We start from the raw sequence: 23,342 nt of genomic DNA, 5'->3' as shown, positions 1-23,342 counted from the left end.
GTCCCTACCGCAGATGGCCCGGGCTGACGGTGACGGAATCAGAGCCCGAGACAGCCTCTGTCACCCTGTCACCTCCCTGGCAGCTGCAGACACCAGCATGGAGATGTGATGCGAGTAAAGCTCAAGGCTCAAGGCTCCTCTCTGCAAACCAGGTAAGAAGAACTATTAATACTAATTTGTTGTTTGTCCGTGGCCACAAGGCCTGTCACAGCAAAGGCCTGTGGCCGTGGGGTAACGTCGCATTGAACTGATTTTAATATCGGGAAGCCACTCCTGTGGGGAAGGGCATTGAAGATCGATTCTTCAAAGCGCTTTTCAAAAGTCACCTGGGGTGTGACAGGGATTTCTGTCATTCTTGGATGATTGCGGCTCTCGGTCGTCACTCCTGAGCCCAACACAAGTGAGTCTGAGAAGCCGGGAAGCTGGCTGTGACGTGAAGGGGGGAGGTGGCCCTCCTGCCACCGCTCCTGCCACGGGGTGGGTGTTGCCACCTGCGGTGGTCCCGTCGCAGCCAGCTGGGAACCCGCGGTGAGGAGCAGCCTGTCCCCTCCTGGGACAGACAGGTCCCCGCTGACGGGCCACTCAAACCCACGGAAGGGCTGCTGTCGGGAGTTCACAGCCAGGATTGGCTTTTTTATTTTCCTTAACTTTTCATTGAAGTAAAACACACACGCAGCAAAGTGTGCGTGTGCGTACGGCTCCCCGACTTGTGGCAAACTAAACGCACCATCCGCCCAGCACGGGGGTCGAGGAAGGATGTTGCCAGAACCCCAGAAGCTCCCGAATCTTCCAGTGACCTCTGACCCCATCAGTCAGCGTTGCCGTTTCTGTGCTGTCTGTGAATGGAGTCGTTCTGCTCTGTGTCTGACTCTTCCCTGGATGTCGCGTGCGAGTTCGCCGCGGCGTGTGTAGTGGCGGCCGGTCCGTTGTCGCTGTGCTGTAGTAGTTCCCAGCGTGGGGCTGATGTGGGCGGCCCTGCCAGGAATATTCCAGCGTGTGGCTTCGTGAACATACGGATGCGTTTCTCCCGGGTGTGTGGCTGAGAATAGCCTCGGTGGGTCGCGGTGGGTGCTGGGTTCGGCGTCGGTGGATCCTGACCCACTTCGAAGCACGCGGCGGCCCCGGAGAGGCGTGCACGGGCCTGTCGCCGGGGAGGGCCCGCGAGCCCCGTCCGCGGTGGCCCCCTCTGAATGGCGGTGACAGCAAATGAAAGGGCCGGACCTGCCCCTCTCGGTCACCAACCGCGGGCTGATTGTCCCCCGAAACGTGACACTGAGAAGTACCCGCCACAACTTCCTTTCCCTTTTTCCAAAAATCCCTATTCCTGCCTACGGGTATTGTAAGCATTTGCTTGGAAGATTTTTTTCCCTCCAATACGGTGAGTTTATACTCAATGAAATTACATTTTTCTTAGTGCCTTTTAAATTGCCACCTAACAAGATGCGGATTCGCGGACCAGCTGTTCCTTCCCGATCTGCAGGTTGTGACAGGCTCACAGGTTGTGACAAGCTCTCGCTCTCAGGCCCGGAGAGCTGAGGCACAGACCCAAGAGCCAAGGAAGTTGCTGCCTTTTTTGTTTTTTCCTAAAAGACGTTCCCTAGAGAAATTCCCATGGCTTCATCATTGTGGGGTGGGAAGCCGCTTGACTTGAGGCGGTGACTCCACTCTGCCTGGTCGTCCGGGGGTTCAGGGCTTGGAGTGGGTGGTAAGATACCGATCGCCAGTGCTAAGTGCTAATAATTTTTGGAACTATGGAAAATTATTTTTTATTATTTTTTAATTGGGAGCTGTTCAAATCCCCAGAACCCCTTTGTTCTCCTGAGTTTTCAAGAAAAGGAAAAGACTGTTTTCACTTAGTGTCATCCGCATGCCCGGTTCTCCTGTGAACCCTGAGTCACGCAGGTCAGCCCGAGGTTGAGCGTGGCCGCAGGAGACTAGCGCGGACGCGGCTTTGACTTCTCCCTGCGGATCTTTTGTCTACTGAACACTGACCGGCACCGCGCCTCTCTTGCTTTCTTGCAACCTGCTGATGTAAACAAAGGATAAAAATAGCAACTCGAAACGCCTGCAAGTTAGCAAAAGGCCAGAAGAGTTGGAATGCTAGATTTTAGAGTTGCTTTCTGGAATCTTCGTGGAATAAGGGAGCAGGAGTGGCTGCTGATCGGCAGGGATGGGATTGGGGCTGTCAACTCAACGAGCGAGATTATAAACAGGGTGTGCCACAGGGCCAAGGATCCAAGAACTGTCTGTTAGAGCTTAGAATGGGGGTAACCATGGAAACCATCCTTTCTAGCCCTGCCAGACAGTGATTCTCAAAGAGGCAGCTTGTCCGTCATTCATTGGCAGAGCCGGTGCCCCCCGTCCACCCCCTCCCCGGGCCGGAGCTCACCGCCTCGGACGGAGGAAGCTTCGAGCATGGAGAGGGTGGGATGTAATCGGAATTCAAACAGGAGCCAGGTCCAGTATAATCCTACTCAAGATGGTAGCTCAGCTTAGAGTTCTCTTTCCACGATAAACCCCATCACAAATGCCCACGAGCCCCGACATCCGGGTCAGAATGGAACATACAAGTCACACGGCCAAACCTCTGGCGTGGCTGTCCCCCTGATGTTTTTTTTTCCTTCCTTTCCATGGATTGTAAGGCGAGCGGAGAGCAGCATTTGTTATTTGCCTCTAAAATGCAACCCCTGCCCCTATGTCCCTACGTGCTTGGGGAGAGGGGGACAAGGAGGAGATCAGTGAACGATTTTAGCCTAAATTAGTTGACCTAAAGTAGCCTAAAAAAATTACAGTGCAACAACTTTCATAGAATGATATAGAAACAGATGAGGAATCACCGTATGTGGCTTAGGTGATGGAAAAGTCAGTTCATCTGGAGCCGGCAGATGAGCTGGGCTTCAGGAATGACAGGTGTCACCAGCCCGCAGGGCTCGGCGCCGTGAGAGCGCAGGGACGTCCATGCAGCCATGAGTGGGCGCGGCTGGGGGCGGGCGTGCGGGGTGGAGGTGGGCTGGGACGTGGCTCGGAGAGGGTGGGACGGATTTGGGAACCGTTGGCTCTTTGCCATGAAATCCTGCACGTGCCACGTCAGACTCCGTGGCTTCTAGAGAGCTCCAGGGGTCCTCATGGGAGACAGCGAGTTTGATTCCGATTTTAAAAAGAAACAGATTTTAAGGTGCTGACACAGAAGACAGGTAAACGCGTGACCCGGTCCCTGTCTTCTGGAAACCACGGTGGTATCTGGGTTAACATTCTTCCCCACGTTTAGACCCTGTGTGGAAAATATATAACCATTTAAAAAATCTTAGCCAAATTGTTTTTAAGTAGTCCAGCGGGAAAGTAAAACAAACAAACAAACAAAAAAACACTGGTCCCTTTAGGAAACGATGGCCTCTCGTTTCCTAGCCGATGGTTGAGAGCGGGTCTGTTGTCACTGCTGGATTCGTGGATATGCTACAGGACAGGTGCAGTGACCTGGCAGGTTGTGGACACACGGAATAATAAACCAACCGGCTTGGCGCTTTCCCGAGTGCATGGCAGGTGACAGCAGGTGGGGGACACTCAGAGCCGGGGTCCCTGGGGATTAGGGGAGCCCCTGGGCTTCCTGCCATCGGTAGCAGGACGCCCAGCTTCAAGGCAACCCACGTGGCAGCAGTGTTGCTCTGACTGCCTCCTGGTCACCTGTCGTGAGGGAGGGACTCCCGCCTGGGTCATGGCGAAGCAGCCACACCCCCAACGCTGGACCGCTGAGCCCAGCAGCGGCTGACTGGGAACCTGCACTCGCAGCGCGGGGACGAGGACGCCGCGCCACGCAGGCCACGCGGGGACCACGCAGGGACAGAGTGAGCCAGCAGGGGCCGCGGGAGGCGTCGCAGGGTGACAGCACGAGGGCGTGGTGACCCCGGCTCCCTCGGGAGGATGGGACTGGCTTGTTTCAGTCATTCCGTGGGCTGGTCGGGAAGTGGAACCCGCTGGCTGCTCGGGGATAAGCAGGAACCGACTCCGCCACCCACCCTGGCTCCCCCGCCCCGGCGCTCGCCCCTCCCCCGCGTTCGCCCCTCCCCCCGCGCTCGCCCCTCCCCCGCGTTCGCCCCTCCCCCCGCGCTCGCCCCTCCCCTCCTCCCGCGCTCGCCCCTCCCCCCGCGTTTGCCCCCTCCCCCGGCGCTCGCCCCTCCCCCCGCGTTTGCCCCTCCCCCGGCGCTCGCCCCTCCCCCCGCTCGCCCCTCCCCTCCCCCGGCGCTCGCCCCTCCCCCCGCTCGCCTCTTCCCCCCCGCGCTCGCCCCTCCCCCCCCGCGCTCGCCCCTCACCCTGCTCGCCCCTCCCCTCCCCCCGCGCTCGCCCCTCCCCCGGCGCTCACCCCTCCCCCTTGCTCTCCCCCCCGCGTTTGCCCCGCCCCCGGCGCTCGCCCCTCCCCCTGCTCGCCCCTCCCCTCCCCCCGCGTTCGCCCCTCCCCCGGCGCTCGCCCTCCCCACCCCCGCGCTTGCCCCTCCCCCCCCGGCAGGGACGTGCTCGGAGCTTCCGGGCGGGCAGCGGGAGGAGCGGGGAAGGGACGGGTCCGGGGTCCGAGGCCCGAGGGGCGCCGGTCCGCGGGGGAGGCAGGCAGGGGCGCCCCCTGGCGGCCGCGCTCGGCGGCGCGTCCCGTCCCACACGGGTGCGCAGCGCCCCCTGCCGGCCGCGGCCGTCCCCGTCCTCCCCCCGCGTCCCGCCGGCGCCCGGAGCAGCTGGTGTTGACTTTGTTCCTGTTTTACAGCTGAGAAGACTGAGGCTCCGAGAAGTGATTTATCCTCGCTGCAGCTGGCTGAGAAAAGGCACGAATACGGGCGTTGGGGCCGCGGAGCCTGCGGCCAGTGCAAGGTAGCTCCTGCGATCTTTCCCCTCTGCCCGGCGGGGCGCCAGGGGGCCGTGTCGAGCCGCGGTGCCGACTGTCGAAGGTCGTCCGCAGCTGCGGCCTGTTCGCATGGAGTGGCCGGGAGGGTGGGGGACAGAGTCTCGCCCTGTCGCCCGGGCTGGAGTGAGTGCCGTGGCGTCAGCCCAGCTCACAGCGACCTCGGACTCCGGGGCCCACGCGATCCTCCTGCCTCAGCCTCCCTGGTAGCTGGGACCACAGGTGCGCACCACTGGACCCAGCTAATTTTTTGTCTATTTTTTATAGAGACGGGGTCTCACTTTGTTGCTCAAGCTGGTCTTGAACTCCTGGCGTCAAGCGATCCTGTGACCTCGACCTCCTGAACGGGGTTGGTGTCTTGGTGCAGCCCTGCCCCTGGGGCTCAGGTCCCGCCGAGAGGGCTCGGATGGGGTTCCCAGGCGGCAGCAGCACAGGGCGGGGGCAGGTAGCCTGTGCAGTTCGGTGCGATCAGTCGGCAAAGCCGGACCAGGAAGGCCACCTGCCTCCTTCAGGGTGACATCATCAGACTTGAGCTTCTCGCTCACCTCCGGTGCTGGTCCTTACCCCAGCCCGGCCCCGCGTGCTGGTGGCTCTCGGGCTCCAAGGCCTCTCTCTTCCGTGCTGCTACTGTCTGACTCATTTCCCTGGACACCAGCTGCATCCGGCAGCAGAGGCCAGTCACAGGCCCCAGGGGGACTGGAGGCCACCCCTTGGGCTGTCCAGCCCCCACCCTGTTCTCATCCCCACTTTCCTCTGGCCCAGGGTCCGCCCTGCCGGGTGAGGGGCCCAGCCGCTTGCTGGTGTTGACTGGAGGACCGGATGTGGCAGATGACCACCGTGTGCGTCCAGGGCTCGGGCAGGGAGAGCTCTGGGCCTTCCCCTCCATGCCTTTCTCTGCCCCGTGCCACTCTTTGTCCTGAGGCAGGCGCAGGGTGGACGGTCACTCAAAACCGTATTCGTCTCCCTAAAGCGCTATCAATAAGCCAAGTCTGCCCGAGTGCGATTCCTTGCCCCTTGATGTCCCGGTGGGGTTGTTGGTGGCGTGGTGTCGTCCCCAGCTCTGATTCTTCACTCCGGCCTCTGAGAGTTTTGACCTCCTCTGGGCAGGACTCTGAAGCAACGGAGAGTGCTGGAAGGTGCTGCTTGGGCTGGGATGTTTGTGTTTGATCTTGGCAAGCGCTTAGCATTTACTGAGCACCTACTGTGTGCTAGGTGCTGTGCTGGGTGCCCTGGTTCACTCGGCGCCAAGCTCCGGAGACCAGAAAGTCGGCTTCATGTCGCTTTGTGTGCCCACTCGCCCTTCCCTGACCCTGGCTGCTCCGAATTTCTTTCATTCGGTCTCAAGACCTGACAGTCTCATTCTTGGGTCCTCGTGCGCTTTTGCCGCCGGTGCACAAGTTTCCCCGGCGAGGCTGCTAGGAAAGTGAGCGTGTTCTCCACCCGCCGGGGGGTCTCCAACCGGAGCTGGGTTGCCAACCTGGCTGGCACCCGGCGGCTTTCCTGAGCCGAGCCTGTCGCTGAGGCAACCTGAGCCTTCACCACGAACGTGCTTTTGCGGAGACCCCACCTGGGAATGGGCTGCGGCCTGAGGGGGCCGGGAGGTGCCAGGAGAGAGGGTGAAGCCAGTCCGTGCTCCGAGGCCGGGCACCTGTGTCAGATTCCAGGGCGGCTGTAACAAAGTGCCACACACCGGGCAGCTTACACCACAGCTATGTGTCATCGCGTAGTTCTGGAGGCTGGAGTCGGGAGCAGGGCGCTGGCAGGGTTGGTTCCTTCTGAGGCCCCTCCTTGGCTTGCAGGTGGCCGGCTGCCGCCTGTCCTCACGTGGTCTTCCCCTCTGTACGTGGTTGTGTCCAGATTTCTCCTTACAAGGACACCGGCCAAATTGCATGTAGTCCCACCCTAATGACCTCAATCCCCCTTGATTACCTCTGTGAAAACCCTGTCTGCAAATAAGGCTGCGGTCTGAGGTCCTGGAGGTGAGGAGTTCAGCATATGAATTTGGGGGGTTGGGAGGGGACAAAATTCAGCCTATAACATGCTCCAACTCTGGGTCGCTATGGTTACCAGTGTCAAGGGCAGGGGCCTCTTCTATTAGTGTGTCTGCCCCGTGGTGCCCGTTACTACAACAGGGGCCTGCATGGCGCAGGGGTCTGTACCGTACGTCTGTACCGACATGCAGCTGACGGTACGGATGTGATCGCTGGGGGACTCGGGGGGCCTGAGTGTGGGGCGGGAGGTGGGGGAAGGGAGGGGAGGATGGGAGAAGAAATGTCTTAGGTCTTTCCTGGCCCAGAAATCCCTGGCTCTGCAGGTGCGCGTCTGTAGGTGCGGAGACTACGCAGAAGACAGTTTGTTTTAATTGTCTAGGCTGTCCAGCGTCTACGCGTCTTTCTGGGAGGGGAGCGGAGGGGTGGATTGTGCAGGGGTGGATTGTGCAGGGGTGGATTGTGCAGGCGTAGCAGCTGCGGTGCCGTCTGCCACCCGGAACTCCAGCTCACAAATGGCCCACGGTCAGGGGGCTGGAGGCGCAGAGTCCCCTTGGCTGAGGGTTGCCAGATTTAGCAACTAAAAACGCAGGATGTCCAGTTACATTTCGAACATTGCATGGGACATCCCTTGTTAAAAAATGACTTCTTGTTTAGCTGTTAGACTAGGCTGTCAGGAAAGACCTCTCTGAAGGGGACATTCGGGCAGAGACCGCAAGGATTCAGGGAGGCTGCAGTGCAGAGGGAACAGCAAGGGCAAAGGTCACAGTTGAGGAACCACGAGAAAGCTGGTGTGCTACCCTACCATCTGAGATTTCAGTGTGAGCTTGTTAAAACGCGATTCTGGGCCCTGCCTCTGCTTTAGTAGCGTAGGCCGGCACAGGGCCCGCTGCCTTGAACATCTGTCTCACTCCTCAAATTCTCTGCACACAGGTCAGGGGGTGAAACTCACGATCACAGGCTCAGAGCTGAGAAGACCCTCAGAGACCACCAGCTGCAAGCCCCTCCCTTTGCTGATGAGGAGACTGAGTTCCGGGGGGTCTCGAAGGGCCTCGTCCCCAGGGTTTGGTCAGAGGAGAACGCGGCTCTTTTGAGCCACAGCCGAGGGCCGGTCTTCAGTTCAGGGATGTTTCTGAGAGGAGACTGGGGAGCAGGTGCGAGTTTTGGAGGAGCCCCACCCACTCCTGTGCCTGTGCTTTGTGGTTGGGGACTTCCTGCTTGGCCCTGTCTGACCTCGCAGATCCCCCGGATGTCACAGCTGGTGGCTGGAGGCGCACAAGGTCATCTCCACCTTCTGGCTTCCTGTCCCCTTAACCTTTGGAAATCCTTGCAGGTTTCCCGCGAGTCCTTTGCTAGAGTTCATCGTTTCTTGTTTGAAAGAACACGAGAAAGGGTGGGAAAGAGCAGTTAGAGCTGTCCCTGGGGCAGTAGCCCTAGAAAGCTCCTTGTCCTTCCCTGCTCCAAACAGAACAATGAATCGCAGGCCTCTGACCCTCCTGGAGGAGCCTAACTGTCCTCAGTGGCCTCCGAGCCCTGTGGCTACAGAGAACTTTGTCACCGGGAGCCTCCTCTGAGGCCCCAGGGTCAAGGAGCAGGAAGGGACACGAAGGGGCCACTGCCGGAGTTGGGCGGAGCCACACGGCTCTGCTGTCGGTCCACGGCCTGGGGAGAGCCCGCATCTCCGCATCCCTGCAGCCCGGCCCAGCCCGGCCCTGCCCCCCCGCCTTCCGCAGGCCACAGAGAGGGAAGTGAGACAGGAAGTGATCTCAGTCACCCAAGCCACAGGGAGGGCGGCTCCCCGCAGGCTCTGCAGTCCCTGTGAGTCCCCGAAGCAGGAGGCCTTGCCCCAGGCTCCACCCTCCCTTCTGGCGCGCTGGGACTTGGAGAACCTGAGCTCCGGTCTTGATCAGAAAGGCCTTGCCTGCGGCTGGTGCTTGGCTGGTATCTGCAGCCGTGTGGCCGGAGCAGCTACAAACACCGACAGTCTGTCTCGGCCACGCCCACGGGACCAGCCGGCCCCCTGCGCTGGCCACAGTGGGGGAGTGAGACCCTGGACGTGCCCAGCTCTCTGCAGCGGCAGGGGCCCAGGACGGCCACCGACGGGTCTCAGTGTCTGAGGCGGTTCTGCCTTTTTCTCCCCTGTCCCCGCCCAGGGGTCATTACTGGGGGTGACTCATCAAGGGGAGAAGACACATTTGGGTGATGCTGAGCTGTACCTCCCACCTAGAGGTTCTCGCTCCTTCCTCATCCTCTAGCTAAGAAGTTGCTTTTCTGTATAAGTGAAGAGGGTCTCCGTTAGTGGTGTAACTGCTTCATAACACTTGAACTTGAAACAGACATTGTTTCCCTAAATTAAGTTAAATCCAAGCTTGCACCTCCCCGAGAGGGACCATCCACTCGATTCCTGGGGATCCCTCCCCACTTCCTGGGCTCACGTGGGATCCTGAGGCTTTTCGGGGAGGGGATGTTACCGGAACAGTGGCAAGGTTCATAAATTTGGAAGGGAGAACTTTATTTCTCATAAAGGTTTTGCAGCCTGTGGGTGGCTGCTCCGACAGGCTGGGAAGCAGAGCGCCGGCCAGAAGCCAGGAACACGTGCGTCCAGGCAGGGACAATGGGGACAGGAGTTCATACTGATGGGGATGGCCACACAGACACATCAGCCAAGCTATAGGAGGAGTCGCGACTATTATGACAGGAGAGATGCGCACACACAGTCAAGCTTTATGCCCTTTTATCGGTCCGTGCTCGGAAACAGCAGCCCTCTGGTGTCAAAAAGGTGAAACAAGGACATACAAACCCTCTCTGCGCACGCTGTATAGACTGGTTAAAACCACTTCATGGTTGGTGGTCTCTTGTCGGGGAAGAATGCTGGTCTGGATCGCGAGATTTGTTTCTGTTTGGCTCTTAGGGACAAAACCTGATGGCCAGTAGCAAGGGAGGGGGTGTAATGAGGCGTGTCCAACCTCCATCCCGTCATTGCCGGGAACTCAGACTTAAGGTTTCTCTGGGGTCCCCTTGGCCAAGCGGGGGTCTGTTCAGTCAGCCGGGGGCTTAGGGTTTTATTTTAGTTCATGAGGAACACAGGGAGGAGGCCTGGACCTTAGTCCTGGGTGGTCACCACGGCTCCTATGTCCCCTGAGCATGGCCCCTACCTTGCAGGGCTCAGAGATGTCCCCCACAGGGTGTGCCCAGGGGTCCCCCTCCCTGCTCTTGAGACGGGGGAGCTCAGGGGCCCCTCTCTGCTGGGCTTTGGGCAACCCAAGTGGCTCCTCTCTGGTCTGGCTGTGAGAAGTTGTCCCTCTTGCCTGGACAGCACCTTAGCAAACAGAATCAGTCCACGTTTCCATCCTCCCTTCTCCGTCTGGAGAGGGAGGAACAGAATGGCCTGTCTGTCCTTACAGGGTGGGGGGAGGGAACATTGCTCTCCTTTCGTTTCTTGTGTGCAGACGGTTAGTATCACGGCCATCCGGCACATCTCAGCCAAAGACGTCTCAAAGGCATCACCACGTTGAGGAAAAGGTCTGAGGCGTGAGTCTCAGTGGGTTCCTAACCTGCACCGGGCCCCATGTCTGCATGTCCCAGCTCACCATGGGACAGGAGCACCCTGCCGTGCCCATTTTGCCCACCCAGAAAAAGACTTTATGAAAGGCTGTGCATTTCCTTCCCCAGGCCCAGGGTAATGGGGCATTGTCACGTGCTTTTTTCAGACCCCACTTTCTGTCCCAAATGTCCTCTGAAACCATCCCATTCCTCCCCTGCATCTAGCTTCCTCTCCCACCCAGGTCCTGGTCCATCTGCTCTCAGATGGAGCATCACCAAACAGCCCGATTGTCCCTGGGAACAGCTCCTGCTTCGTGGGTAAGCACTACAGAGGCAGCACAGATGGCTCGAGGGTTTACATAAGGCCATGCCTCTCCCTGTCGCCCACACCCGGCCTTGGGCCAGCTCCAGCCAGGCTGTGGCTCTCCGGGGTGCAGGCGGCCTGAGGACCCAGCGCCCTCTGCAGCTGCACTCTCGGTCCTTGTGCCAGGCCGGACCCCACCACCCGCACTTCCTTCGGGATGCAGGACGGGCTTGCAGGCAGGGGCCTTCGTCTGGGTACAGGCCTGGACAAGCCCCCCAGGGCCTGCCGTTAAGAGAGAGAAACAAGGGAATTCTTCAGAGTTTTCATATATGAGCAAATCCCAAGGTGAACTTTTTAAGTGTCTAAGCAGAGAAAAAATCCCAGTGGCTGAGCTTTAGTTTTCAATGAAACAGAAGTTGTTGTTTTTTTTTTGTTTTTTTTTCTTGAGACACTTTCACTCTGTCCCCTGGGCTGGAGTGCAGTGGTGTCAGCCTAGCTCACTGCGACCTCCAACTCCTGGCTCAAGCGATCCTCCTGCCTCAGCCTCCCCAGTAGCTGGAACTACAGATCACACAGGCCGCGGCTAATTATTTCTATTTTTAGTAGAGACGGGTCTCACTCTTGCTCAGGCTGGTCTCCAACTCCTGACCTCAAGCGGATCCTCCCACCTCAGCCTCCCAGAGTGCTGGGATGACAGGCGTGAGCCACCGCCCCCCGGCCAGAAGTGGACATTCTAATTTGGTGGAAAATATGTGATCCTTGTGCCTTGGCTCCTCCCCCTCCCCCCAGGGGAAGTGAATGACTCAGTGAAATCCCACTTGCTGAGTTTGGTCCTCAGGATCCTTCTCAACCCGGTGCTTCGGGTAGCCAGCGCTCATAAAGGATTCTACTTGTCATCCTTGGAATGTGAAGTCCCCGAATCCCAACTGCCTTAATTCAGGGGGGAATCAGTTCTCCCCCGGGGTGACAGCCATGCCGGGTACCTGGTCCCCTGCCCGCGCGTCTTCGCTGCGGGGTGGTGACACGTCGTCTGCAGCAGGGGGCGGCAGACTCTGCCGAGGGCCACGCAGTCAACCCCGCCACGGCGCTGTCAGAAGCGCCACATACGGTATGCAAATGAGCAGGTCGCTTGGAAAGTTGTTCTGGAAAAACAGCCCCAGGCTGGGTTTGCGCTGCGGCCGCCGACCCGGGTCAGCAGAACCGCGTGCAACCGCCGCGTTGCCGCCTCATCCCCCTCGGGCAGGGCAGCGGGTGGAGGTGGCAGGTGGCCCTGGATCCGGTCCCCGAGGCTTGGAGGCGCAGGGCAGGGCAGAGCGCCTGGTGTGCAGATTCTGAGAGGCGAGTGTCGCGGTCCCACGGTCAGCGATCCAGGCTTTCCAGCCCCAGCCACGCTGACCCTCCGTCCCTCGTACCTGTGCCCCGGAGCTGCTGTGCCTGACGGCAGGAGGGTCCCCACCCTGACGCTCCATCATGCTTTGGGTGGCTGGACACCTGCACCCCAGCAGCTGTGCCCCTGGCCGCTCCTCAAGAGCCACCGCTCCTCTCCTTGTCCCCACCACTGGTGACAAAGGAGCTGAGGGCAGCGGAGCAGCCTGGCCTGGGGGTCGGGGGTGGCTTAGGGCCAGGCCGTTCTTTATCCCGGGTTTCGCAAGACCAAGCTGTGCTGCTCCTCCGGGCAGTGGCGCCGGCGGGCACAGTCCTGCCATCCCTGGCTTTGGGACAAACAATTTACTCTGCGGTCTCTGCTCGCCGCGCTGGGAGCCCAGCAGGCCCGAGACACTGCAACCTGGACGGGCTGTGAGCAGGCGGGGACGAGGACTGCCACATTGCCTGGGCAGAGTGGCCGCGGAGTGTGCCAGACATCTCCAGCAGGCCATCTGGTCCCAGGCAGCACAGCACGTGACCTCAGGAAAGGTGGCAGGGGCCACGGAACTATAAACAGGGCTTCCCGAGAGGAGTTTAGTTTTTTAGGGGATTGTTTTATGTATCTTCGGTCTATTTGCATTTAAATGTGTTTGAAGCTGTGGGTTTACAAGGGCCACTGTGACCGTCACCTTGACAGGAAGCCATGGAGTCCGACAGCAGGAAGCTGAGCTGGTGGAGCTGGAGTGCCACAGGCTTATGATAGCTGGTACATATTTTATTTATGCCACCGTGTGGTGCAATGTCATAGCACTAGGTAACAGGAAAAGGACATTTTCTGGAATTCCGGAGAATCATGAGCAATGTGTCAGGAGCTTGTCCTGCCTCAAAGGGGACCTGGAGGGGTGGGACCCACGGGCCAACTCCGCTGACAACCTGCGGCTCTTCCTGGCTCATCAGCTGCCCCTGGGCACAGCCTGCCCTGTCCTGCCTCCCTGACTTGGCTCTCTCTGTGTCCCGTGGTGGGGACAACTTTCCCATCTCTTCTACTGTCTGCCGAAATCCTGTCCTCGCTCCACAGCCCATCTTGGATGCCGCCTCCTCCTGTCACCCTTGCTTGCCCGTCCCTGGCATGTGAGCTTTCTCACTGGCTCTCACTTGAAGACTTCCCTTCGAGGCTGCTGAGACCTGGCCCAGCCACCTTCCAGCTGTGTGACTGTGGGCATCTGCTTGTCCTCATCTGTAAACGGGAATGCTACTCAACTCTCAGAGCACAGACATCGGAGGGTTTGGAGAGAGGCAGGGCCCAGGTAGAGTAGCCCAAATCAACTGCTCACAGCTCCTGTGCTTCACCAGAAAGTTCCAGGGGCTTCTCCTCTGCCCAAGGTGCTCCACACGGGCCAGCAGGACAGGGCGGAGGCAGGTCTGGGTGCGCTGGGACTCTAACCCGTCTCCCGTCTGTCATTTGTAGCCGCCTCTGCTCCTCCCACGCAAGCCCGCTCTAGAGTGCAGATTGCAGGAGAGCAAAGACGGATTCTGACCCGTCCTGTGACCTCAGCAGGTGAATGCCCAGCCCGGGAGGTGGCATACAGGTGGCCCTGTAATTGAACTAGTGGAGTGGGCCTTTTTTTAAAAAAAAAAACGAATTATGTCAAATTAAGCCAAGATCCAGGCAAATGGAGAAGTCAAAGAGAATGCAGCTACGCGGCCTTTCACGGGTACAGCCCCCAAGCTCAGCTCGTGGCTGGCTCCTTGGCTCTCCCGGCCTCACTGGAAGGTCTTTGTGGAATTCCTACTCTGCAGGGGGCCCCTGGGGCACCGAGCGAGCAAGACACGGAATTTGCTGCCCGAATTTGCAGAAATAGCAGCCACCCACGGCAGAAGGTGGCTGGCGCAACAAGGGACCCCCAGAGAGAGGAGGCTGGGACTCGATTAGAGGGGGGAGCTGGTCCCCAGGGGCTACCCCAAAGCCCAGACCCTGCAAGGGCTGCGAGGTCCCCTCCCCCACCAAATCCGACTCTTCCTTTTGTCACCCGAGTGGACACTTGAGCTGAAAACCAACTCAGCGGGGCTTCCTTCTCCTAAAATCTCAGCGATGGGCCGGGCCGGAGGGTGGGGGCTGGGAAGGAAAGAGACATGTAGGTTTCTGGGACTCAAAAGCTTCAGGTCTGGGCCCGGGTGGTGGCTCACACCTGCAATCCCAGCACTCTGGGAGGCCGAGGCGGGAGGATCGCTCTAGGTCAGGAGTCTGAGGTTGCTGTGAGCGAGGCTGATGCCACGGTACTCACTCTAGCCGGGCAACAGAGTCAGACTCTGTCTCCAAAAAAAAGCTTCAGGTCTGGGTGCCAGTTTCCCTCTGGTCACCCGCTGAGGGGGTCAGCGGCCTGCCCGGGAGAGAGGGGTGGGCGAGGGCTCGCCGCAGGCTACTCCTGTCAGGTGACAGCCCAGGGCAGTCAGAGAGCCGGGGCACGAGCGGCTGCTGAGAGCCCAGAGCTGTGCGAAATCTCCAGGTTGAACTTCTACGGGGGAAGAAGTTTCTGAGAGACTCACAGGACCCCCACCCGGGACGACCTCACCACAGTCCCTCAAGCTGAGCTTCCCGTGCCTCGTGCCGGGCTCAAGGCACCAGCCCTCACTGCGTTTCAGGCAGACGAAGAGAAGAATAAACATGGTCCCAGGCTGAAGGAATGAACGGTCCAGAGGCAACCATGACAGAGACGTGCCTGCCTGAGAAGGCTGATGTTTTGATCGAACCTCGTGGCTTCCAGAGATCTCTTTATCCCAAAGATATGTGTTTGGCCAACAAAAACACTGAATGAAATCCATCGTGTTTCTGGAGCCAAGTCTAATCCTGCTGGGGTTGGGGGGTGGACAGAGTCAGACCCTGTGACGCTGCTTTGCTAGTGATTGTCCTGGGAGCGAAGCAGTGGACACAGTGCTGAGTCCTGGGATGAGAAGGAACAGAGGGACAGACTGACCAGTTGTGACCCCGCCACCCCCCCGTGTCCCACTTCACTGCGTGTGTGCTGAATTCTGGCCCGGCCTCTGATTTGCGGAGGGAGATGGTTCGAGGCCCCAGGGAGACAGGGAGTCCCGGGAAGGAGGGGACTGGCCAGCTGAAGGCCACCGTGGAGTAGGGCAGAAGGGGCTGCCAAGGGGGGACGAACAGGAGAGGGTGGGAGTGGGAGGAAAGGGGGCTTTTCCCTCACCTAAATTCCAGGTACGGCCCTTCCAGGCCCCTCCCTTCCGGGGGCTTCTCAGGGAGAGCCTTCTAGACGGAGCCAGCTCATACCCCGTGTTCCTCAAGGCCACAAGCCCCCTGCCCTGGTGACCCAAAAGGGATCTAGCCCAGGCGTTGGGCTGAATGCTCTACACAATCCCTCAGCCTGGCCTCCTATGTTATTTTCTTTCTGGCAACGACATTTTGGATCATTAAAAGTGTCTTTGAAATGCAACCTTCTAATTACAGGAGGAAGAGCGCCCTGGGAGGGGGCCTTTCCCCACATGCTCTGGGAACTCCAAGCAGGATACGCTTCAGGAGGAAGCACAGCCCAGAGTGCTGAGGCTGTGACCAGACTCGGGTGTCCTGTCGAAGCAGGAGCCTGGGACGGGGGCGCCATGGGCAGGAACGGGGGCCCCTGCAGGGAAGAGCAGGGGTCCCTGAGGCAGAAGTCCGTCCACTCCCCTGAATGGGCCCGACTTAGGACAACGCTCACCAGCTGTCCAGCACCCAGGTCCCCCGGGGGTTCCAAGGCCATAAGCCAAGGGATTCAAGCTCCGTGGACATAACCTCCCCACGTCAGAGTCCTCCCTCCACTGCGTGCAAATGGCCCTGTGCTCCCGGAGCTTCAGGGCCGGCGGGGTCAGCGACGGCTTTCCCACATGTCAGGCCGCTGTGCACAGCCTGTCTCTTTGTTTTCAGAAACCAGACAGAGCCAGGCAGGCCAAGGCCGGGGAAGGAAGCTTCCGGGAGACACCTGGGGCCGCTGGGCAGAGGTGAGGTGTGGCCCTGGCTCTCGGAGGAGCCCGTGGCCTGTGATGGCCAGCCTGCCCCAGGCTCCTGAGAACGCCACCGCCTAGATCTTCCCGGGGTGCCGCTTCCTCTCCCGCCCGGGAGTGTAGGCGTCTATTTTAACATCCAGGAATGCAAACTGAGATCAAAGTGACTGAAGCTCAAGGGTGTTTCCAACACAGCCCTCGTCAGCCCTTGCTGGAGCCAGCTGCAGGGGCTTCCCGCGAGGAATGAGCCACACCTTGATCTACCTTGGGCAGGAGAGTGGCCAGGACGGTTAATAATGGTGTCTCGTTATTTAGACATGTTCTCAAATTCTCAAATAAGTGTGGCGGAGACACTCCTAGTCTCGCTTTTCCAGTCTGCTGTACCTGCGGAGCCAGGTGTGGCAGGCGCCAGGTTCGGGGAGCTCAGCCGTGGGAGGAGCTTTGGGCTTCGTTTCTGTCCCACCTGAGGGTCCCAGACTCCTTGAGGGCAGCGAAGTTCTCCCAGCCCGGGCCCTCAGGATGCCTTCAATGTGACTGTCACAAGGTAACTGTCTTTTCCGGGCTGCGCCAGGATGTCCCAGCTCACTAAAGTTCAAGTATTTCTATCCTCAATCTGCACATCCCTCCTGAAACTCTGTGGTCTCTTCTCAAGCAATTTTCCAGTAAAAACAGTTTCCTGTTTGTCCCGTCCATGGTTTTGTTAGCACCAATTCAGACGGCGACCGCTGGCCCAGCAGATTTTCAGGACCAAGCAGGTGGACGGACAGGCAAGAGGGCTGGGCTCTCGCTAACCGCCGAAACGCCCTGAGACCCGGAGAACGGCCGCACAGGGCGTCAACGTCTGTCCCCTCCTTCACCGCACGCTGGCCAGTGTTGCTTCCCACTCGAGTCACACCAGAGAGCAGCTGTTAGTTTTTAGGGAAAGTCAAACTCTATTTTTGATCAAACTGTGTTCATGCAAACACTCTTCTGCCTGTCCCATTTTGATGACATGGTTACATTTTGGGAAATATTTGCCAAGTTTTATGGTTTTCCCAGCTTCCAGGATCCGGGCGCTTCCCGTGGAGGACCAAGTGTGGGTCCCCTCCTGGGCGGCCGGCAGTGACAGCTCCACTCTCTTCTTAACCTTTACCCATCAGCCTCCTGTAAGATAAGCTTCCTGGTTTTCACGTCGCAACATAAACCAAACCACAGAGGTCATGACTTCTTTGTGTTTCTCCTTTCCCGCCCCACCAGGCAGTGCAGCAAGCCCTGCCCACTTCCTGTTCACGTGCCCGGCCTGCAACGACCATTTAGTTCAGGATGTGGAGTCAAAAGCGAAGCCCAGACAATAGCGAGGCCCCTCCCGAGTCAGACTTTCCAGCCCTGCCAACCTGTCTTCAAAGTGAACTGTTACAGCTTATGTAACACGTTCCAGCCAACTTCACAGACTCCAGGCCTTCAAAATTAAATATGGGCCCACTCGACATTGACACATGATGTCAGTTTGTCATCTGTGGTATTTATTTCATTTTTATTTCTTTTGTGGTATAGCCGAGGTTCGCAGGAGAGCTGTTAAGAAAAGGATTTTGTGATAGAACTGAGAGTTGGGAGCTGGGTTTCTGTGAAGTCAGATACCCCTAGAGGGGCCTGGTTTTTAATTATTACAAAGAATATACAAAGTGTCTTAAAAGGACAACTGGCCAAACAGCAACGGGCTGATTGTGCGCATTCAGCACAACATGTGCGCAGCCCCGGGCTGGCACAAAGGGGACATTGAGGTCACCTGTGACAAGACTTGCTCTCATCGTGCTAACGGGTTAGGAGGCGGCAGCCACATTAAGCAACCCCCAGCACTGGCACATACCCAGGGGTCCCCAGGGGAAGGGGCAGACACTTCCCACCACAGAGACAACTCTTTGGGACCCAGGCGGGATTCCAGCCGGGACAGTCCTCCATACGCCGCACACCGGGGGCCCTGAGTCACGGGCCTCTGGTCTCGACCCAGCTTACCCACCCACTGCCCGGGTCATCTAGGGCCAGTCATTCAACCATCCTTTCAGTTTCTTCATCTACAAAGTGGGGATAAATGTACCTACCTCACGGGGTATTGGAAGGACGACTAGAGCTATTGCATGCGAAGTGCTGGCACCTGGTGTTTTAATAAGTGTCAGGTAATATCGGGCATCTCCGTGTTCCCAGACACCGGCTGCCTGCAGAGGCTGCAGCGTCGCCTTGGGCAGGGCCAAGCGTTGACACCTCCTCACATGTCCTTATTTTTCTGTCTCCTCTATTACATCCTTTCTACACAGTCATGCCGGGATGTGTGACACAACTCCTGTCCCGCCTGGAGCACTCCTGGGGGTGCCCTGGCTGAGATCCCGGCTTCCCAGGGGAGTTCTCTGTCACCTCCCTCCCCAGGTGAGGTCACAGCACGCCCCAGGGGAGTGCCACTGGGCAGGGACGCAGGCAGACCCTGATAGGGGACAGTCCTGTACCTCCCTGGACATGTCCCCATAACCACAGCAACTAGGTCACCCCTAAAAGGTGATGTTTTCTTTCTCTGTTCTTCCTCTTTCTTACCCTTCGTCGTTCCCCCGTGTGTGTGTTTTATCCGCCCAATAAATCTTTATTGGCGTATACCATGACAAGGACACAGAGACCACTGAGGCGAGGAAATAGCGCCTGAATTCAGTTTACAGTGAGAGCCGGCACGCATGTGTCACACAGACGTGGTGATACCGGTCACGTGGGGGACATGTCACCTGTCTTTGTTAGCCCGGCTGTGGCCTGCGGGCCGGGGCCACCCTTGGAGGGCTCCCGACAGGACGCCGTCTGCTCCCGAGGCCATCGTGGTCCAGGGCCGTCCCCTGCCCGGGAGCCTCAGGGTAAAGCTGTTGCCTAGATCGTTGTTGTCGTGCTCCTGTCCTGCCTGGGGTGATTCCCGTGTGAATCTAGCTTTTTCTTTTTCCATTTAAAAAATTTTCCTGTTTAGAAATTTGAAACAGAAAAAAAAAGGACGGGTCCAGATATTATTTTATTCTCTCTGAACTCCTTCAGGTGCAGAACAAACGGAAAGGCTTCCAGCCCCTTTGCTTTCGGTTTTACCTGCTCACAGAGATGAAGTTCTGGAAGGATTTCTGAGCGGCACCATCGGTCCATGCCCGGAGCAGGGCAGGCAATCCCGACACCTGCCTGGGAAGTACAAGACCTGCCCGGGACAGTTCACCGACTTTTAGCTACTTTAAAACAATCCTCTGTTCTTTGTGGCTTTCCTTCATCGTCTCTGTTTGTGGATTATAAATTGCTCTTTTCTTGAAAGAAATATAAACAGAAATATCCCCTGCTGCAGCTGCCAGAGGCAGGGCCAGTAGAGGGAGCTCAGCGTTGTCATCAGTGATTAATTCATGAATTCACAGTTTCTAACGACGGGCACCTGGGAGCAAAACTTGTCATAAGACGTTCTGGAGCCTGTGGCCAGACGGGGCAAGTTCATTTCAGCAAGGGCACAGGGGCTGCCTCTTGCCCAAGCATCTAATCGTGCTGCAGCCACGTGGATCCTTGTTGGAAAGCCTTGTTCACATAATTCCTCAAAAACAGGGCCCTTCATCGTTCCCCTCATTAACCTACACCCTATTTGGGTAAACATGAAAATCCCCAGGCACTCCGGGAATTTGTTTAAAAATGTGTTCTAAATTTTGTTTTCAAATTTCTTCCGCTGTAAGAGTTTCATACTTGTTTGCTATGTTAGTGTCTGTTCAAATCTTTATAGGCTGAGGGTGAAGCCCAGCTGAGAAGAGGCTCAGAGGAGCCTGGCTGGAGCCTGGCCGGGAAGAGGATCATCAGCAGTATCTGTGGACATTGTTGAGTAGGTGTCAAGGAGCAAAGTATTTTCAAAGTAACTGACAGGGATTTATGTCGTCCTTTGAATGTAATAAAGATTTATTATTAGTAGGAATCCCAGTTTGACTTTACAAATTGAATTGACAACGTTAAGAAAGGCACTGCATCCTGTTAGGTTCATGGTCAGAGCTGTAGAATTCTTCCATAAGCTCAGACATTGTCCAGCAGGCATATGGACAGCAAAAGCATGTTTAAGGATGGGCCACTTCTTTTTATTTGATATTATATTATTTTATTTTTTTGAGACAGAGTCTTGTTCTGTGGCTTGGGCTAGAGTGCCGTGGCGTCAGCCTCGCTCACAGCAACCTCAAACTCCTGGGCTCACGAGATCCTCCTGCTTCAGCCTCCCGAGTAGCTGGGACTGGGACTACAGACGTGTGCCACCATGCCCGGGGCCATTTCTTTGTAAAAAAAGAGCACAACAGGATCTGCCTGCCTTGGCCGGTGGGAGGAGCCCTGTCCAGACGCAAAGCACAGCTGGGAACCAGGCGTCTCACCTGGTCAGGGTGGGAGTCCTGGCCTTGACTTCCAGAGCAATAGCAGTTCTCTCTAGGGCTAGGAAAATGAGCACAGAGAACATCAGAAACAGTAAAATAGGAAAAAGAAGTGAAAATTTTTAGAAGAGGAGGAGCTATGTATTTGCAGAAATGACATTTTTGAAGTGTATTGCTATAATGCTACTTTGTAGATTAGTGCTATGGGATTAATAGCATTAATCTCGTACTCAGAGTTTTACCCATGGAATCTTTTTTTGATGACTTAAGATAAATCTGCCTTTTTTATATTACTTAGGGAAAATGTTATTTTACTGAGATTTGAGAAATCTAAGCATCCTTGTTTGGTGTTGCCATAACAGAATACCACAGGCTAGGTAATTTATTAATATAATGAGCAAAAATTTATTAGCTCACAGTTCTGGAGGCTGAGTAGTCCAATATTCAAGGTGCCAGCATCTGGCAAGAGCTTTCTTTCTTTCTTTCTTTCTTTTTTTTTTTTGAGGCAGAGTCTGACTCTGTTCCCCGGGCTAGAGTGAGTGCCGTGGCGTCAGCCTGGCTCACAGCAACCTCAAATTCCTCGGCTCAAGCGATCCTCCTGCCTCAGCCTCCCGAGTAGCTGGGACTATAGGCATGTGCCACCATGCCTGGCTAATTTTTTCTATATAGATTTTTAGTTGGCCAGATAATTTCTTTCTATTTTTAGTAGAGATAGGGTCTCGCTCTTGCTCAGGCGGGCCTCGAACTCCTGACCTCGAGCAATCCACCCGCCTCAGCCTCCCAGAGTGCTAGGATGACAGGTGTGAGCCACCCTGCCCGGCCCACAGTATGCTTCAAAAAGAAACAGTTACACATTCTGCATTTAGAGAGATGATGGCAAAGGCGAGGTGAGAGAAGGGCGTTTAGCACAGTTAAGGGCAGAGTCCCTGCCAGGGGCAGCAGTGGGTGGCAGGGGGCAAGACAGACACCCGAAGTTGGCCTCCCCCTCCACTCCGGCTGGTGGAAAGGTTAGTGCCACGAAGGTTCCACTGCTTCTTGCCTTCTTCATCCAGCCTGGCGGCAGCTCAGCAACAAGACCAAGAGGGAGACAGTTTACTACAGCCTGGCTTTTAGGAGAACACGTATGACTTAAATTCATGATTAACTAATCCATTCATTTACTTAACAGGGAGAGATACAAAGAGAAATAAAATATGCTTCCTGCCTTCCAGGAGTGCGGATGCCTTTAATGTGGGAACACAGTGACAGATGGTCGTGGGGAATCCCAAAGAGAACGATCCAGGAAATGTGTACCTCAAGGGAAACCCAATGAAGTGTTGGTTCCGGGTGGAACACATGAGAATAGAATAATGTAGCGCCAGTTGGCTACTAGGAATGGTATTTATCTCAGGTCCCATAGACCTGGTGTAGCGCCTTCATTTCTGTCATTTACTGCAAAACTCTGAGGCAAGGCTAATACTATCCTACCTTAAGGGTTAAGGCCACTGAGGCTGGGGGTTTGCCACCACCTAGATTTTCTGACTTTGCGTGCTATGTGCATTTCTGTAGCACAGAGTTCACCCAGGGCAAACTCGGTGACAATGATGACAATTCCATGTCAGAACTTGTCCCCACGAAATCTCTGATGAACTTGTTCACACTGGATATGAATGACTGGGAAAGTCCAATGTATTCACTTTTTTTTTTTTTTTTTTAAAGTAGTAAACCTGGGTGTTTTGTAATTATTACTGTAAGTGTGAGAAATGAGAGCTTTGGGCACTTGAAAGCTGGGATATAAATGAAAAATCCTATTTATTATTATAACTATTGTAATTTAACAGATAGGGCTTCCACAATAGAAATTCGCTTACATTTACCTAGCAGGGGTGTTAAGAAACACTTTGATTAAAACCACATTGCAAAATGGGGAACTTCAATGCTTTCAATTCTCGACCTCAGAGGAAGGAAACCAACTAACCGATAATGATAACTTGCAGGGGAAAAAAACAAAACCCGAAAAGGTTTAGGAGCCGTAACAGATTCTGAGTGAACAACGCAATGATTCAGCGTTTTGAGGGTCAACTAAAGCCCGGCGCCTCTCGGTCCCTGCTCCGCGTCGCCGAGCCCCTTCCACCTGTCCCCCGCGGCAACCTTCCACCTGTCCCCAGGGCACCTTCCACCTGTCCCTGCGGCACCTTCCACCTGTCCCCGCGGCACCTTCCACCTGTCCCCAGGGCACCTTCCACCTGTCCCCGCGGCACCTTCCACCTGTCCCCGCGGCACCTTCCACCTGTCCCCGCGGCACCTTCCACCTGTCCCTGCGGCACCTTCCACCTGTCCCCGAGGCAGTGCGCGAGGGACCCCGCGGGTCGCCGTCCCCGCCCCTGCCCGGCCCGTCGCGGGTCCAGGGCGGCTTCCGCCCCGCGAAGCGACCCCCGGGCGAAGGGCCCTGCTCGCCCGCGGGGTCCGGAGGCTGCTGCGGGGTTTTAAACACGCCGGGGAGAGCGCTCAGAACGTTCTAGAAAGAAGCATTTTCTGGCTCGGATATTTATCACTTTGCGAATTTATTATTATTATTGTTGTTATTTTCAATCTCTCTGCCCAAGCACCTTGTACCCCAAGCCCGCTCAGGCGAATCGCCAGGAGGGAAAGGGCGGGGGCCCGCCGGGCCGAGGAGATAAGGCGGCGGCCAACGCGGGTCTCCCGGCGCCGCCCGCCGCGGCTTCCCTCGTTCCCCCAGCCTCGCCGCGGGGCGGGAGGACGCGCCACCGCGCGCGGCCAATCGGCAGCGCCGAGGCGATTCAAAAGGCCGAGGAGCCAATGGGAGCCCGGGACGCAGGGGCGGGGCGGGGCGAGGGGCGGGGCCTGGGAGGCGCGCGTCCGGGCCGCGGCGTCGGGGGCGCGAG

General features: G+C 57.1%; 2 long non-coding RNA genes across 3 annotated transcripts; one reads left to right on the top strand and one right to left on the bottom strand.

Annotated features, from left to right (window-relative positions):
- Positions 1-358: 358 nt before the first annotated feature.
- LOC123627518 lies at positions 359-3,326 on the bottom strand. Its single transcript, XR_006731321.1, has 2 exons — positions 2,838-3,326; positions 359-2,026 (listed from the first exon to the last, which is right to left on the bottom strand). It is a non-coding gene; the product is annotated as an uncharacterized LOC123627518 (long non-coding RNA).
- Positions 3,327-3,762: 436 nt separating this feature from the next.
- LOC123627517 lies at positions 3,763-20,064 on the top strand. 2 transcript variants are annotated; one of them, XR_006731319.1, is made up of 3 exons: positions 3,763-3,842; positions 4,751-4,854; positions 19,121-20,064. It is a non-coding gene; the product is annotated as an uncharacterized LOC123627517 (long non-coding RNA). The 2 variants fall into 2 exon arrangements; XR_006731320.1 differs by lacking the exon at positions 3,763-3,842 and adding an exon at positions 4,610-4,651.
- Positions 20,065-23,342: the final 3,278 nt, after the last annotated feature.

The sequence above is a fragment of the Lemur catta genome, chromosome 25 (assembly GCF_020740605.2).
Source record: "Lemur catta isolate mLemCat1 chromosome 25, mLemCat1.pri, whole genome shotgun sequence".
Classification (NCBI taxonomy): domain Eukaryota; kingdom Metazoa; phylum Chordata; class Mammalia; order Primates; family Lemuridae; genus Lemur; species Lemur catta.
Note: the sequence above shows the minus strand (reverse complement) of the source record. Positions and strands in the feature narration are given on the sequence as shown.